Raw genomic sequence first — 17584 nt, forward strand, 5'->3', positions numbered from 1 at the left:
AAATCTAGTAAGAAGCCTGTGTTTTCTTATAAGTCCTGCTAAACGATGTAATATTACTTCCTGTAGCTATGGAGACCTTTGCTCTCGTTAGTGCTGCTATTCCATTTGACTGTAACCTTGAATAATCTTTAAAGAATGTTTTTAGTCATAGGCCCTTCACCTTCTGGTGATTTCATCCAGATACAATTTCCACAGGCTTTACTGGGTTAGACAGAATAAAAGAAGGGACCATCTGAATAAAATAAAATGTCACCATTAAATTGGCTTTTGTAGCTTAAGGTATAATGTAATGATATTTTCCCAACAGCTGCTTTCAGTTGAATTTGAAGTTTTGAAAACCTTTTGCATCTGATTCATGTAATAAAATGCAGGTTGTGTTACTTCCTCCTTCTGTGTCATATACAACAAGCAAAACGTTGATACTTTACATGAAACGGGTGGTCATCAGGAATTTTTACTGTATGTTAACATTATTTGTTGACCTCAACATTTGAGGAATGAGTCATGCAATGAAAACTGTTTAAAAATCAAGGGGTGAATGGATATTATTTTGGAGTTAAACAATTCAGTAATTTTTCCTGTTCCTCATAGAATTTTATTATCTGTATCTTATTGTTTGTATTATAATTTCTTTCAATTTTTTACAGCTTAGACTGGAATAAAATGAGTGAAATTCTACACATCTTCATATGTTACCTTTTATCCCAAGAGACTTTAAGTAGAAACTAGACAAAGGGATTACTTCATCAAGCACTGAAGTACAAAAATCCCTGAGGTGAAATGTAGCAACTGCTTGACAGTGTATACACCAATATGCAAGAATTTAGGACAAGGAAGGAAGAATAGGCATATTCTTAGGAATTTAGTGAGGAAAAATGAACACCTGAGGCTGAAGTTATATGCCACAGCTCTGTAATGACAACCTTTTGTTGAAGGTTGAAGCTCAGTTCTCAGTGCATTTAAAAAAGGCACTTTGTCCTTCATCATATGTTCATTACTATTATTGCTACCATAGTAAATATTGTACAAACACTGGGTATTTTCTAAGCAAGGAAGATAAAGAGTTTAAAGGAGAAAGTAGTCCAGAGGCAGGAATTCAGTTCTTATGCCGGTCTTTTCAGCACCTTCCCCCTCCAGTAATATCAATGTTCTTGATTTTAAAGAAAGATTTTAACCACTTCACATATCCAGCATCTGGTGCAAAACCTTAATCACAAGACCTTTTGCCATAAAAATAATGAAAAAATACTATCATGAAGGCTTTAAGTAGTAGAGGTTGGACAGACAAAGATGTTTTTAGAGGTATCTGAGAAGCAGGGGAAGAACTGATGAATGATGTGAGAAAGCACAAACCCTGTTAGCAAGATCTCATACAAACTACAGGGAAAAACAGGAAATCAGGAAAATATTGTCCAGTAAAGTCAAACTAAAGAGAAACAGAAGGAGATTAAGAAAGTGCATGAGGCAGAATACAAGAAGAAAAGGATGTGAAAAGATGCAAAGTATGTCAGATTGGCAGTAGAATAGGAATGTAGATTCCAGAAAAGTGGGAGAGAAAGAGATTAAGAAGGTGTCTGAGACATAGTGCAGGAAGGCTGAATTCTGTGAAATGCAATAAGAACAACAAAATCAATTAAAAAAAATCCCAATTGTGTTTTCCTAGGTCACTTTTGACCCGAACCATTGAAATGACAAGCATAAAGCAGTCTTGTTTTCACAAAGAACGACGTATCTGTTGAGGTGACTTTTCTCTCTCTTTTCCTCTTACCTGTCTTTCCCTGGAGGACATGACAGGTTGATGCTGGTTCAGGTCCTTCTAAACGAGCTGATGCATTTGCAGCACTGTCAGTTCTTCACTCCAGAGGGAATGCCTCTGCATGAGGCAATCTCATTACAGAAATTAGCGTTCGCTGTGACTCAGCTATCTTCGTCTTAGAAATAGCAGAAACAGACAAAAGTCTCGAAAAGATACACTGGTATCCCTAAAGGAGCTCTTTGGGGAACTTCTTCATGAATGTGGTTTTAATTAGGCATTAATAGCTGCTGAATGACTGCTTGTGCTACAAAAATGCAGCAAACTTTCAGTGAGAGAATGCAAGATCAAGAGGAATAAGAATTATGAAAGTCATAGACATTTCAATGCTTTTCAGAAATTTTGGGCTTAGATTTCAAAAATTTTATATAGAGCATTCCCCTGCCCCTCACCTCACAATATCTTTGGTATTTCCTAATTTTTTGTTTCCATTGATATTTTAGGTTCTTTTGTATCTGATGACAGAAAGTGAAATACAGCCAAATCATCTCATTTGCATCGCAGTCATTAAAAAAACCAACAAAACCAAATCCAAAATTTTGTCTCAAGAACAATGAAAACTATAAATCCCTCAGAATCTTGGGAGTTTTACAAGACTTTCACCAAAAAAAAAAAAAAATCTGTATCCCATAATGTTCCAAACTAGATATGTTAACATGTCCATAAATGTAGTCTAATATCATCCATATTTAAGGAAATATAACTGAAAAAACGATATTTTTGATTTTGTCATTAAAGTTTTGAAATAGAAGCAATTCATCTTAGCAAACTATCCCTGAATAATTAAAAATATTTGAAGTGAAGTGAAAGAATTAGCATAAGAATTTGCTACAAAAATTTTCACTGCATTTTCAGGAACACACGAAGTCACATACATGTCTGCCCAAAGACCAACCTCTTAAACGTTTCCCTCTGAAAAAAAAAAAACAACCCTCTAATCTAATAGTAACTGTTAAGTAATTGTATTGATTTGGGCTAGAACAGAAATAATTTTGTTCATAGCAACTCCTACAGTACTATATCCCGAAATTGTGACCAAACAACAGTGTTGTTTCATCTGCTGCTGTTATAGCACCTTTACGGCACCAAGGCCACCTCCGTTTCTTACACTGCACTGCCAGCGAGGAGGCTGAGGGTGAATGAGGAGCTGGGAGGGGACAGAGCCAGGACAACTGCCCCCAGCTGACCAGAGGGAAATTCCATGTCACATAACGTTGTGTCCATCAATAAAAGCTAGAAAGGACTTTTGCAGGTGACTGGCTGGGCAACAGTGCACTAATGAGAAGAGATTACTTTTGTATCATTTGTTTTCCTTTTGGTTTCTATCTTGCTTTTTTAAGTCTCTTTATCTCATCCAATGAATTTCTCACTTTTGCCCTTCTGCCCTCTAAGTGAGGAGCTGGGGTTTAGCAGCTCACTGGGGCTCACCCACACCAGGGATATAAATATTTCCACTGATCAATAGTAGTATTCCGGTATTTGAGAATACTGATGTTGATTATGCTTATCATGCACAGCAAAAAATAAAATCACCTCCTTCTAATGATTGGAGTTTTTCATAATCTTCATATTAGTACAAGGATTCATCATTATACATTATAATTGCCAAACAGATCTTATTCTACATTTAGCTGATTGTTTCCTGTTAAACATTTGCAATACTTCCAGGTCCTGCTGTGATGTTCCAGTGTCACAAAAGAGGGTAAATCACATCCTATTTATTTGTCTTTATAAAGATTTTATACTTTTTCACCAAAAGACACTAAGACTAAACAAAGTGTCTCTTTTTGCTTTAACAGGTCAAAATGGAAGCTTTGAAAATTAGCACATCCACTCACCAACTTGGCACTGTATTTGGTAAGTGGCACTATAGGAATGGTACTGGTTGAAAGAAAGTCTCAACAGAGAGGCATAAAGAGTGGGAGGATCCAAAATCTAGTTTAAACACCTGTAAAAAGTATTTCCGATAGTAATACTATTGCAAGAAGATCACAAAGTTTTTAGATCTTTTTTTCATTTCTTTATCTATATCACTGTCCTTTTTGTCTCTTAAGATTTGTTACAGAAAAGGTGAAATGATATTTTTTTTTTATCTGTTGTCTTCCTTTCTACTGCAGAATGCTTTAAAACAAAGAAAAAACCAAAACTCAAACAAAACAACTAGCAACAATATAAAAAAAGTGAAACAAATCACACCAAAATAATGAAAACAAAGAGAATCAATTACACCAAAGCAATGAAAATCAAGAAGAGAGATAAAAGATACATCTGTGCCTATTAAGTAGTCCTGCTTCTGTTTCAGTGATGGTCCATAACATACACACAGATTAAACTGAGTTGCTTTCTTCCATAACCAGCCTGACCTGAGGGATGTCAGGATGGACACCCTCACCCAACACAGACTATGATCCAGAGGCCTTCAGTTGGTGGAAAGAAAATTATCTCTGATCCTCTCACCTGAATAACAGAAATTTCAACAGGCCAAACAGCACCCTAAACAGATGAACTGATGCCCAAAAACACTTGTGTGAGCTTCTCTTTCTCTCTCCATTTTTGCCCCACGCAACCATCCATCCTATCCCTTACTTGAGGGATGGGCTCTGGTTAGACCGTCACTAGCAGTGACATGTTAACATTTTCTTCATACAGAAAAATACTCTGTCAAAAAGTTCCTGCCAACCTTTGTGCAAAATCATCCTAAAAACGTTGCGGAAAGCTGCTGCTAACCAATGAATGTTGATTAAGCACTCAAGTGGTTATTAATGTTATTATTACAGCTGCTGGTATTATGAAAGGATTATGTTAGTAATTTTTCAGGAAAACAGCATCTGCAGAAAATGCCCTCTTTGTGATCAGCCAGGAAAAACTCTCAACAGGTGTTAAAAATGGCATTCTACCATTTGCAGCACCTAACCTTGTCACTTTAAAGCCAATAAAATGTAATTGCCTCATTGCAAAATTATGTAATGAATCAGAAATAAAATAGTTCACAGAAGGGAAAGGATTGACAATGGATGGTCAAAATTTCTGTCTCTGTATATATCACTCTAATTTAGAATATCCCTCCCCATGTATTCACACATCCTGTAGGAAGTTCTCTGATGTCAGTCTACCTGATTCATAGCTTATGTTCAAAGATTCTGAACCAAAACCCACTGAAGCCCATGGGAAAACTAATTCTATGGAATTTCAGGGAGGTTTTGACCAAGCCTGGAAGTAAAAACCTGAGAGGTTTATTTCCAACAGCAAAAAGCACAAGCAAGTTCCCTGCGAACTTTCTTTTCTTTCTGTGCCCCTGCATGAAGGAATTTGGCCTGTTCAAGTACCTGTGTTTTTGCTTATTTCTTTCTATTAACACAACCTTGTGTTTATTTTAATGTATCTGATTTTATCACTTATCCTTGTATCTCTTCACTTTATTCTCTTAAAATATGGCTTCAACAACCACAATTAATTCAGTGGCTGTGAATCAATGGAGAATACTGCACCATAACTGATCTAAAATTTCACTTGTGTGTCTTTGTTCCTCAGCTGCTCTCTTACAAGACTGACCTCTATACCCTTTGTCATGTGCAGAGATTTGGGAATGGAATGCTGTTACATGACCATCACACTGACGTCTGTTTAACATTCAACATTAATGAATTATGGTTATTCTTGACAATTATGCCAATTGAGATTTCTCCAGATTCTCTCTGAAAATATAATTTATAAATTTAATAAATGTTTCATTAAAGTTATACATTATTTGGTGACACAACAAATCTGTTAGAGGAATTGCCTTTCAAAAATATCACGTAATGCACATTTTGTACCAGGTAAATCAATTGGAAGAGTATGTTGCTGATAAAAGACCCCTCCTAAATGGGATTAATAGCACCCTTCTATTTGAAAAGTGAGTTCTACATGCAAATACATATTTTTATTGAAGAATTGGTATAATAGAGAAGCAAGACCCACAGAGATATTAACAAGTCTGTTATCAAAGCAAACTTGACTATTGTATTTACAAGCTGATCTGTAGCTACTCCTGGAAATGATGACTAGAATACAAAACACTGAAAAATGTCTCCCAAAGTTGGCACTACATGTGCTATGCAGGACTTGAGGGGGATGCGAGCAAGTGACATGATTCCAGCATATTGCAACAGTGAAGTGATTAACTCCACCATAATAATAATAATGTTCTTTTAATGCATCTTTCAAGGGTGTAATTATAACTAGTATTACTAAAGTGCCAGCTGAGACTTATTATTCCTTGTACCATGTGCTATGCTATAGACACAATAAAAGAGAGCTACTTCATACTATTACAATATCTGGATACATGTCATCCCCTTCATGTCTGTGTTTCTGTTTGTGTGGAAAAGGCACATGCTAGATGAAGGACTGTCATGAACTTTAACTAATTCCAGGATCTGGAAACTAAGAGATCAAGGTTGTACTACAGAGCACACTTGCACTGCTGGAGAATAAAAGAGGGGTTTTTTCCAGCTCCATTCTTCATCTTTTACAGAGATTGAGCAAGTGTTAGTTTTCCTTTTTCCATCAAAGCAATTGTATGTTAATGTTCATTTTTCTAAAGCCTGCAGAGAAATGCTGTGAGATTAAAACCTAAATGCTTTCATATGTAAAAAAAAAAAAGGGAGAAAAAAAGAAGAAAAAAAATAAAAAAGACTATCCAAGGGTCTGCTTAGTCAGCCAACAAATCCAGCTGGGGTGCCTGATCCTTCACTGTGTAAATGCTTCCAGTCCCACTGAAGGTAATAGCAACTCTTTCTGTGCCAGCTGGGGATTCAGCCCATGAGGCCATAGAGCAAACAGGGTAAAAAAATCCCATCAAACTAAACATAATACATATAATTTAGACTACCTCTAAGGGCTCTCAAACTAATAAAATCTGAATTGAGAGCAAGGACATAATTAGCTCTTTTGTGTCATATTTAATTTTATCAATGATGTGACTAATTGGCCCTTTTTCTATCTGTTTTCATTGTTTTCAGGCTTGACTCACTTCTTGCTTGTACACATGCCAGGAGTTTGATGGCATTGCTGTTCTTTGGAGTTAACCTCTGCAGGAAAGAAACATTTCTGTATTTACACCAACTCAACTGAGAACAGAAGGGTGGATATGTCATTCCTTGCTGACCTGCTCCTACAGTCACTGAAGTCACTGGAAAATGAAATATTAGACTACCAAACTATTTAAGTTTTTGCTTGTTTTTAAGTACTCTGAAATAAGCTTTACTTATTTTTCTATGCCCATAAGTTTTTTTCAATGCATGGCCATAGTGAAATAGTAACAACTGTTAAATGTACCTGTCTGAAAAACAGGAAATTTCTTTTCTATGTTAAGATCATATTGCTCCCTTGAATTCACCATGCTTTTTCCACCTCTCCTACTTTATAATGTGTGTAAAATCCATACTCTATTTGAAAATTTACCCCACTGTTGGTTTACGTTCCAGCATTCTGACAATAATGAAGAAATTATTGATAAATTTAGTCAGTATCCTTTTTACAAGTTAGATTGCTAAATTGCTTAGTAGACATTAATTTTGAATGTGAACTCTATAGGATCTTACTATATTTGATTTCACATAATATATATCATGCAGAAGAAACATAATATCCACTCATGAAACTAGCTTAAAGATTGATTGAAATATTATGTTGCACTATGTAGTATGGGTAAAATACAGTTAATTAAAGGAAAAGGTTAGGACTAAATGAAATATGAACTCATTGAGACCTAAAATTTTATATATACAGAGCCTGATTCTAATTTACATGAGCTGATGCAAAATGTGAGTCACACGAAAACCAATCAAGCCACACCTCTAAAACAAGCATAACTGATAGGATTACTGCTTTCGTTGTCTTGAAATGAAAAGAAGGGCTGTAATCAAAACCAATGAAAGAAATATGGTTACTGAAATTAAATTACTTCTGTACTTTTTTCTCTTAGTTTAACTACCATTGGATGTTGTTTCCAGTTCTGGTACTCGTGCTTTCAGAGTTTTTCAGAGAGCAAGCAAAGAGATGGAGAATATGATTTATAACATTAGAGTTTTGAATTCAACTCCAGATTTATCATGTGCACCATTAAGCACCTAACACAGGCATCTCCAGATTGGTAGTGGGTACTACAGAGTCCTTCTATAGTTACTAGTGGTCTTTCAGTGGAAAGAAAGAGTTATGTCCAGAGGGCAATAGTACCAACCTAAAATTAATCATCCAATGGATGGAGTCTATACACCTAGAAATTAATCAGAGACTGGTATCTGTAAAAACATTATATTTTTTGGGCAGAAAAAAAAAAAGATAGAAGGACTATAAAACATATGGACAATAATGTTACAAAACTGATTAGTTGGAACTGGAGTTAGCAAACTTAAAATCAGTAATTCAGAAGTGATAGTTAACTGTTGCAGCAACCTGGATTTTTTATCAAGTGTTCTAATTCTACTGTGAGTATTAGACTTGAAATAGGAATGAACTCAGAATGAATGAAATTCTATATCACATAAGTTTGGTTAAACAGCTTTATAATTGACTGTCACTAAGTTCTTTCCCTTCTTTCCAAATAATTAAAAATATACCTGTTCTGTACTTCTTTCCAGACATAAAACCATGCTGGAACCAGATGGGACCTCAACATGCATATTCTTTTGAGCCAGCAACAAATTCTGTTCTTAACACTTTTATTGTCTGTGCTATCTAAATGCTAGATCCCATATACACATCATAGATGGTAAAACAGTGCAGAATTTTCAACACAGACTGCAGATATAGAAATAGCAATAATTCCTACATTAATTCCTATTTCTTTACAGCTGAAGTAGGTTGCTGCTTTGTCTCTTAGTGCTGTGCTGGACACTGTACATAAGGCCTTGGAAGTTACTCTCTCCAAGTGGAGGTTCCCAGAGTAGAGCATGGACCTGGCTTGGTGAATCCAAACCACCCACCTCATGGCATTTGGCTCCAGAATGTGTCCTGGAGTTGGCCCAGGGCACTGCTGTTCTCTGCCTGCTCTTGGCATCACATGTATCACCTCACAGCATGAACCATGCCAAGGATGATGTAAACCTGCCTCAAGAAAGAGGGAACCACAAGTGCCATCATTGAGCTGTATACGTTCCACACTCACCTGTTAAGAAAGTGCGTGCAAGCCCTAGACTTCCCAAAAAGAGTCATTTTCATGAAGCACCGTTTTAGAAAGAAAAAAGAAACAAGGGTATAAAGGCATTTCTTTAAAATGGATTATGAACAACACCACTAAAAATTGCTTTTACCCTAAAACAGTCTAGAGGTATAACTCACAGAAATCCATTATTTCTCATAGACTTTCCAGTTTTGCTAACAAATCCAGTCCGGAGGTTGGTCTTTTACATGACTGAATCAAAATCCACTCTGAAATTCTTTGTTCATAAACTTGGAATATATTTTAGCACGGTTTGTTTTGGCTTTTTGGGGGGATTTTGGTGTCTTTTTTTTCAAAGTTTTCCAGCTTTATGTAAAGAGATTGACACTAAAAAATTATTTTGTGAAATGTCTCAATACTGATTTCCCAGCTTCTTCTACAGTTCCGCTAATTAAAGGTAAATTAAATCCAACCATGTCACCCAATTACATCCACATTGCCCATTTTATTACATGTGTCTAGGCTGACAGCATAAAGAATTGCCTTCAATAGAAGAAAAGCAAATTATTCTCTATTTAAACTGCTGGGATGGCATTTTAATTCTTTAACACTTGATAAGCACTTAACAGAAAAGGACAAAATTACCTTAAAGAATCAAACCTTCTGTTTTTCAATTGACTTCAGTAACATGAAGCTTTTTAATTAAGTACACCAGAGCAGTTTATTGCTTTAGCTGGTTCTCTGTACCTTTGAGTCTTCTAAAGTATAAAGCCTTTTATGTGGTAATAACATTCCATATAGGTTTTCAAACAGTATAAAGGTATTGCTTTAGCCCATTTATGCTTAGGTCTCTACATCTGCTAAGTAATTGCTTTTTTTCTTAAATGAAATATTAGAACGCTAGAGCATGTACTTTGTATGTATAGACACTGTGGATAGTGTATAATAAAACCATTCATGCTGTAATAATTAAAGCTGTGTCAGCATTTTCATTTCAAACTCCATTTTTCAAGTGTTTATAATTCAACCATAAAAAATTGTCTTGGACTCTTTCCACTACATCTGAAGGCCAAGAATATATATCCATAAAGAAGTTTACAAGTTTTGAACACTTGTTTTGCAGGTGTAGAACTGAAAAACAGTTTTGATTTACAAATGAAGTTTGACAAGTAGCCACTGGCATTTTTAAACCCAAACAAATTCAAAACACTTGAGATTATCAGGTTCATAAACCCGTGCTTTCTGTGAGATTGTATTAATTGCTGCAAATGGGTGTTGTCATTCCTCATCAAATTTGTGATTGGTCATGAAAATGCTGGTAAATGCTAACAATAAGTAAACTTGTAGCCTACAAGATCTTAAATCTAATAATGTGAAGTGTGATTGATGTATTATGAATGCAAGTATATATACATTTAAACATTTGTAAAGGTGCTAAATAAAAACCGTATGTTAGATCCATGCACCATGGAAGTCAGTGTGAATTTTGGCAGAGTTTTTTCTCTGGAGACAGCAATTATCTGTTTTTTCACAGATCCAATCCAGCTTGGGCATCAGCTGTGTCTGCTCTCCCTGTTAACGTGCCTTAAACTTGTGTGAAGGGAACCATTGCAGTGATAACAGAGTAGCTCACTTGACATATCATTAAATCTTTTTTCTGCTAAAATAGCTGCCAAGTAAGGTCACCTGGATTGCGTTCCTTGTAACGGGACAAATGATGAACCGCAAGTAATTCCATGAAATAACAAACAGAGTTTGTTTAGCTTGGTATATCCTTGCCACCTCACCCATGCACTCATCAGCTTGTGGATATTTGGCCTGTGAAGATGTGGAAGCACTGATCCATGGACCATCAAGCTTTGCTGGCATGCTGTGTCCTTGCGGATGCGTAAGGAGCCCTGACAAATCTGTTCTCTGCAGTGTTGGCCATCTGCACAGCCTTCTCAAATCTCTATTTCATCAAAAGCAAATGAACGCCAGCTCTATTAAATTAAGGGTGGGGTTTTTTTCCCCACTAATAAAGTTGAAATTGTGATTATCTGTTACTTCTGTTGTATTGTAGCCTTCTCCATTCACACTGTAATGCTGTATCACTTTTCAGCTATGCATTAACCAATGGAAGATTCGTTAGGGATGAGTCTTTGTCTCACTGATTAAAACAAACCAAAACCGTCTTTTCCCTACAGAGCAAAAGGCTCTACAAACCAGGCCCTTTCTGCTTATTGTATGGCTCAGAGAGACATAAGTCTTCGTGTGGCAACTCTATGATCCAAAACTTGACTATTATTTTTTTTGCTTTCATCTTGATTCATGGGAAATATCATGAGAGCTGTGTTTCAGCTGCTTAAGTGGTATTTTTAAAGCATCATGCCCAGGATCGTGAGGTGAATTTGTGATAGGGCAGGTTGGACTAGGTAATCTTTTTGGGATGATGCTGAAAGACTCTATATGGGATAGAGGTGGTATTGTTGGTGACATAATCATCTGTAACTCTTGTGTCCTTATAGAGAGCCTTTTGTCCTCTTCAAAATCTTTACTAGGAGAGTAGGTATGTCAGGTACTGTTCTCATTTACTCAACTACAAGACTCACTTTGGAACAGGAATATACTCAGGCTTGCTAATAAACTATTTCTTTAGGAATTTTATAAAATAAGATTTAGAAAAATAGGGATTTTCTTCCTCGCATTGCCACAGCATAGAAAAGAAAATTTGTTTGTGTGGATTCAGAGAGTCTATGATTTAAACCCACCATTATTAAAACTGTACCATGTATCAGTGCCCCAGAGTTAAGGTTCTATTTGCACTGTGAGAAAACCTACAAAGGCAAAAAAATTTCAGTGGAAACCACATTACCTTGTAGAATGTCTATTTCTTTCATTTAATAATTTTAATGTAAATTTTGAGGGTAACACTAATGTTATTATACAGGTATGAGCCACATCTGTGACATGTACTACAAGAATTTGCTGTGCTGATATTTCAAAGACTGGTTGACATTCATGGAACTTTTAAAGTATTTGCACTCATCAGAAAACTAATTTTTGACCTCAGCCCTTCCTCTGTGTGGTACTGTTGGCCAATTTGTACCAGTTTTACAGGTTTTTTAATTTCAAAGTTGTCAGAGTAACAAAACGTGTAGCTGGTGTTACTTTAAAACCAATCCAAATAAAAATTGTGCCCTGCTGTTAACTCCAAGGAAGAAAATGAGATAACACCTGAGTTGAATTTAAAATAGTAAATCCAAAATAAGATCTGAGGAAAACCACAAAATAATCCTATTTTTGTCTAGTCGAATATTTTTTTCACTCTTACATTTAAAGGAAAAAAACATATGAAAAATAAATTATTCTGATTCATGGTTTCCTTACCACTGTTTTCTGAGGTTTTACACCAGAGTATAAGCTACTGAATCAAACTCATAGTCATTGTGCATGGGATTTGTGCATATCATGGGGTTCATATATCTTTATCACCCTTTAAAGAACAGCAGTAAAAAAAACCCTGAAAGCCTTTCCCGTTAATCATTTCAAGTGAACTCACATTTTTAGAAGAAGGAGAGAGGCACGTTGTTCTTAAAATGCACTCCTTTGCTGTTTGTTTTAATAACATTTGCACTTCAGTGCCTCATAGGGAAAAGAGGGTAGTATGAAGCTTAGCTCTAGAAAAGCATGATTTTCTATTTCTTCCTGAAATTTAACTTCCATTATTCCTGACTATTTGTACCTGCTGCCATCAGCATCTAAACTCCTTTGATGATCAACCTACTAGTATTTATGGGAAAAAAACCTTCACAAACTGGTACTAGAGTATCAGAACGATAAATCAGAATGACAGCATTATTTCATACAAGCACTTTTTGCAAACATCTGCAAGTCCACATATTAAGAGCAAAATTATCAACAATCAACAAATCAACACCTCTTTACTGTGATATCACTGAGTTAAATAAGTGAAAAGAACAGCTTCATGGTATTTTAATATTTCCATGTTGATATAGAGCAACAAGACACAAAATGTAATATTGTCTGAATACACCAGAAATTTTGAAAAATATTTATTTTTATACTTGAGGTGATTTAGTTTTAATAAAGATATCAGCAAGAAATCTTATTGTATCCAGATTCCTAAAATACTTGTTTATCTTTAAATCAGATCTACTTGGTATTAAGCCTTATTTAAAAAGTATGTGTCAGACATTCAGTACCAAAACCTAATTATCACTGGACTTAAGCTTTCTAGATCAAAGGCTTAGTTTCTGTGGCAGTACCTAAAGTGCCCTCTTAAGCAGTAGCTCATGCATCAAATCAGCATTGATACTTACTCAAGGTAAGAAGAATGAAAACTAAACTATGTTCACTTCTACATAAATTCACAGAAGTAACCAAGACTTAGGAAAGTAAAATTTGCAAATCTGCAGTGTGTTGGTGTAAATAATTGGTGTGATTTTAATGTAAATAAGATTAGCAATGCTTGCTAACCAGACCTGCAGCACACTGGACTTAGCAGAACAAAGATCTGAACTGACTTAGAATTGATGCTTTATATGAAGAATAATAATACAGATGAAAAGAAACTTTCATCAGTGATTGCTTATGGAAAATATTTTGGATTTGTGGAACATACATGGTTTGAGGTTTTCCTGTAACCCTAGCTAATGTCCTGGTAATCTTTTGATGCTCATCAGTAACACATTGTTATGCCTATAAGCACTTTTTCTACATCTTTTTCAGTTTAAGACTCATTAAATCTTTAGCAGCCATGAGTAATAGTATCAAAGAAGATAATACAGGATTCATTGTGTCATACAATACCTATAGCTTCCACTACACTAGCTAGTGGGAGTAAAATTAAAGCCTTCTGCTGAAAGTTATAGAAAGAAAAAAGATATGGTTAATATTTCTATCTTCAGTGAAGTTTTGTTAGTAAACATTGTGGTCAAATTATGCCTATTAACAAAATTTTCAAAATTAATACTGATTAATTAACAACCTCTTTTTTATTGTAGTTTACTGAAGTATTAGACACTATGCCTCCATTATAAATTTGAAGTATAGCTGACAATTTGCCATTGGGCTCTTGCTTGAACTTAAAATTGATATAATGAAAACCTCAAATGTCTTTGCCTAAATGAAGTCTCCTGGGGTTGTATTCATCCATTTAAACAAAAGGCCTAATGAAGACAAACTTAGGTCTAAACATTTGGGTGAATAATGTGTGCTTTAAAAACAGGGTATTTTTTTTCAGATCCTGATTTTTTTTTCTTTTTTTTTTTCCACACACCAAATTAATTGTGAAAGTGGATGATATAATAATTACAGTAATGGACATATTGCTGTAAAATACACTGTCACCACTAATTAATATCAGAAATAAACATTGCTGCTCAGCATATTGCTCCTTGCTCTTTTTTGAGTAAGGGTAATGACAATCGAGTTTATGCATAAACCTAAAACTTCACTTATGAGTTGTACCTGAGGTCAGAGTTAGGCTTCATAATATGGAAATGCCATATTTTTTCATGTTGAAATTACTTTAGGCAGTGAGGGCATCATAGGAGGTCTTGAAACACCCAAAGCTCCATTTCCAAGTGAGAAGAAAGGATAGGATGTAGCATTTCTTGTGAGCATATGTGTGTATATGTGTGTGTGTGTATATAAGAAAGACAGTAGAGAAAAGAAGTAGATGAGGCGCTTACACTGCACATACTCAAAACCCATAGTCATAATAAACAAATGTGAAAAAAAGGTATCACATGATCTTATTTAAAATATTTAAAAGTTGTCCTATTGCAAAAGTGCATTACAAAGTAGCAGATGATACTGTAAGTTACATGCAAATGCATAAGGCTGGAATTAAAAAACTACGTTAAAGCACAACAGATACACAGTATGTAAGATCAAAACACATGACACCTTTTTAGTTTTCTTGAATTTAACTAACCAGAAAACTGGGATAAATTTTTTCAGGTGTGTTTATGTAAACAGAAACTTATAAGTTGGTACCATCATCATCTTTTTTTGTTCTTATCTCTAAATGCCTTACAGAGGAATGGGTTGTTTTGAAAGCAAAGAATAAAGTACCACTCAAAATTTGTTAGAATAGATGCCAACGTGACACAAAAAATGTGTCCCACAACTCTGTCATCTCACTTATATTTGGTTGTACCTTAATGTCATAGCTATACAGCAATATCCAGGGCCATGTTTTACACTAGCATTATGTATGGCAAAGTTGTATTCAAGATATATACATTATGCAACTAACTTAAGGTAAGCAGGAATGTCTTGTGAACACGCACTTTGTAACTGGGAAAGAAAACACTGCTGACTATGGCTTTGAAAGTCTAAAAGCCCTTTTTCACTGGGTTAAATTTAAGAGAGAGAAAAAGCCTACTGCTATTTATTAGCTATGCTATTTATTAGATCTTTGAAAATGACTTTCTATTAATCACAGCCTGACCTTGCAATTACGGGGCAGTTGCTGGAGCCAGAGAATAACTCCACTACTCAAGTGTAAGAAGTGAACTGCTCCAGTGTTCATGCACGAGGGGAGACACAATGAAATTAGATTCTCTCCCTGTAGGGGGTAGACGTTGACCACTGTCTGATGCCAGAAACTACAGGTCTAAATATTTCTTCTGAGATGGTTGTTTTACTTTCCCAAACTTTCAACTTCATCCCTTTTAGATTGCCATATTTAGAAGCGTGGTGTTAACAGATGGGATGTTTTGCAGCAGCGGCATCAGGCTAATGGCTATCATGCACAAAGGATAACTGTAGCAGCCTAAAGCCATGGCTAATTAAAAGAGCCATATATAATTGTCTATCCAAGAGCAAAGAAAATAACTCTTTTGCAGAAAGGAAGACTGCTGAAAATGTTTTGTAGACATAACTGTGCAGACTCATTTGTTCCACTTCCAGTGTTGACAACAGCCTCCAACCTGGGTAATGATTCAGAATAAATTAAGTCTAAAGTGAGAAGTGTCATCTCATTGGATCCTTCAGAAAATAAATTCAGACATACTTCTCATGAATTCTTACACTGTGTCATCATCTACTTGAGATGCCGGCAGATCCTTTTTATACTGCATGTGTTTAGTTCTCAGACAGAACATTTTGTATATGCAACGGACACATTCTTTTACACGGGCTGGCATTCCACCTGAAAGTCCATCACAGAAGCTTGTTAATGTCCTTCAGGATATACAGTACAGTAGGTAACAGACTCCCAATAGCAAAATAAATCTCTGGTAGGAGGCTCAAATAATATGTGTGTACTAAGATCAAATCTTGACTTCAAGTTCAAGTGCAGTTTAACAGCGAATACAAAGTTGTAAATGCAAAGTAAAGGCAATTTTAAGGCTGCTTTAAACCAAGCATGAAAGACTGAGTATTCAAAGTTGAGATTCTGTACATCTGGTTCTAATATGCTTCTTGCATTTTAGACAAGCAGCCCTCTTTTCTTATTTCAAGCTTTACTATCACTGTAGTTGATACAGTTTGTTAGTTTATAGTTTGGCAACATTCTCAGTATGTTTCAATTAATGGTTTGTTTACCAAATTAATGCAGCTTTCTTTTTCACATTAAATGACTTCCCTTTTTAATACCTAACATTTTTGAATCTTGCTTCCTCCTTTCCCTCCTCAAACCATCTCCCCCCCCCCAAAAAAAAAGGAAAAAGAAAAAGAGGAGGTTTGAAGTATTTTACTTTCTTAAAGATTTTCATTTATATAGTTTTTAATAAAAGTGATTAAACCTTACTTTTGCTTAATAATCATATATTGTACAGACACATACCTCAACAGAGAAATGGACCCATGTGTTACTGATACCATTAAATAGCTCGAGTTATAGATAAGAAAGTTGATCAGACCAGCTCTATGGTCTGAGAAATCAGGCTGAAGTGGCAGGACAAGGGCATAGTGTAAAATGAAACAGGAAGATATACAGGAAGATATACACAAGGGATCTGCATGCAAACATTATTCTGCTTCATTTCTGCATCAGCCTGTAGAGGATTCCCTCAAAAGTAAACACAGTTAATTAATTCCCAAGTAAAATAAGTAAATACAAATTTTCCACTTACTGTGTGCTGCGCTTTGTCCATGCACTGAAGAGAAGAGACAGTTCTGCAGCGCTCACCTAGATCCAGGTTGCTTTCTAAATTAGTCATACATGTGAGCTGGAGGAAGCACAGTGACTTTTTAACTGTGCAAAGAGCAACCCATCTCTGTGCAGCTAGACAACCCTTCAGGACACAGGGCTGAACTTCAGCACAAGAGCACAGCATCTATTATGCTTGAGGCTCTACCATTTCACCTACACCTGGGTGGATCTATCAAGCTTCATCTCTATTAGGGCAGTTTCACTATGTGGTTGAAAGAAAAAAAAAATAGAAAAGAGAGGGGGAGAGAGGAAAAGAGAGAGGGAGAGTGAGAGAAAAAAGGGCTTGCCGTTGTCACACTTGTTTCCTATTAAAGAGCCTTACGGTGGATTGAGTAATTGTGTACGAAGGTAGTCTGGCTGGCAGATGTGTGCAGCCCCAGCGGAGCACTCGATTCGAGGCAGATGGGTTGTACCAGGGCGCAAACAACATTGGAGAAAGAGAGGCGTGATTAAAACAGCA

General features: G+C 35.7%; 1 protein-coding gene across 1 annotated transcript in view; it reads right to left on the reverse strand.

Moving 5' to 3' along the window:
* SEMA3A (semaphorin 3A) overlaps window positions 1-17146 on the reverse strand; it is a 325143-nt gene extending 307997 nt beyond the window's left edge. The window contains exon 1 of the mRNA XM_064656446.1: window positions 17045-17146. The gene's annotated coding sequence lies outside the window, so the exon portion shown is untranslated. The remainder of the gene's footprint in view (window positions 1-17044) is intronic.
* Between the last annotated feature and the right edge of the window lie 438 nt (window positions 17147-17584).

Source organism: Pseudopipra pipra, chromosome 5, assembly GCF_036250125.1.
Source record: "Pseudopipra pipra isolate bDixPip1 chromosome 5, bDixPip1.hap1, whole genome shotgun sequence".
NCBI lineage: Eukaryota > Metazoa > Chordata > Aves > Passeriformes > Pipridae > Pseudopipra > Pseudopipra pipra.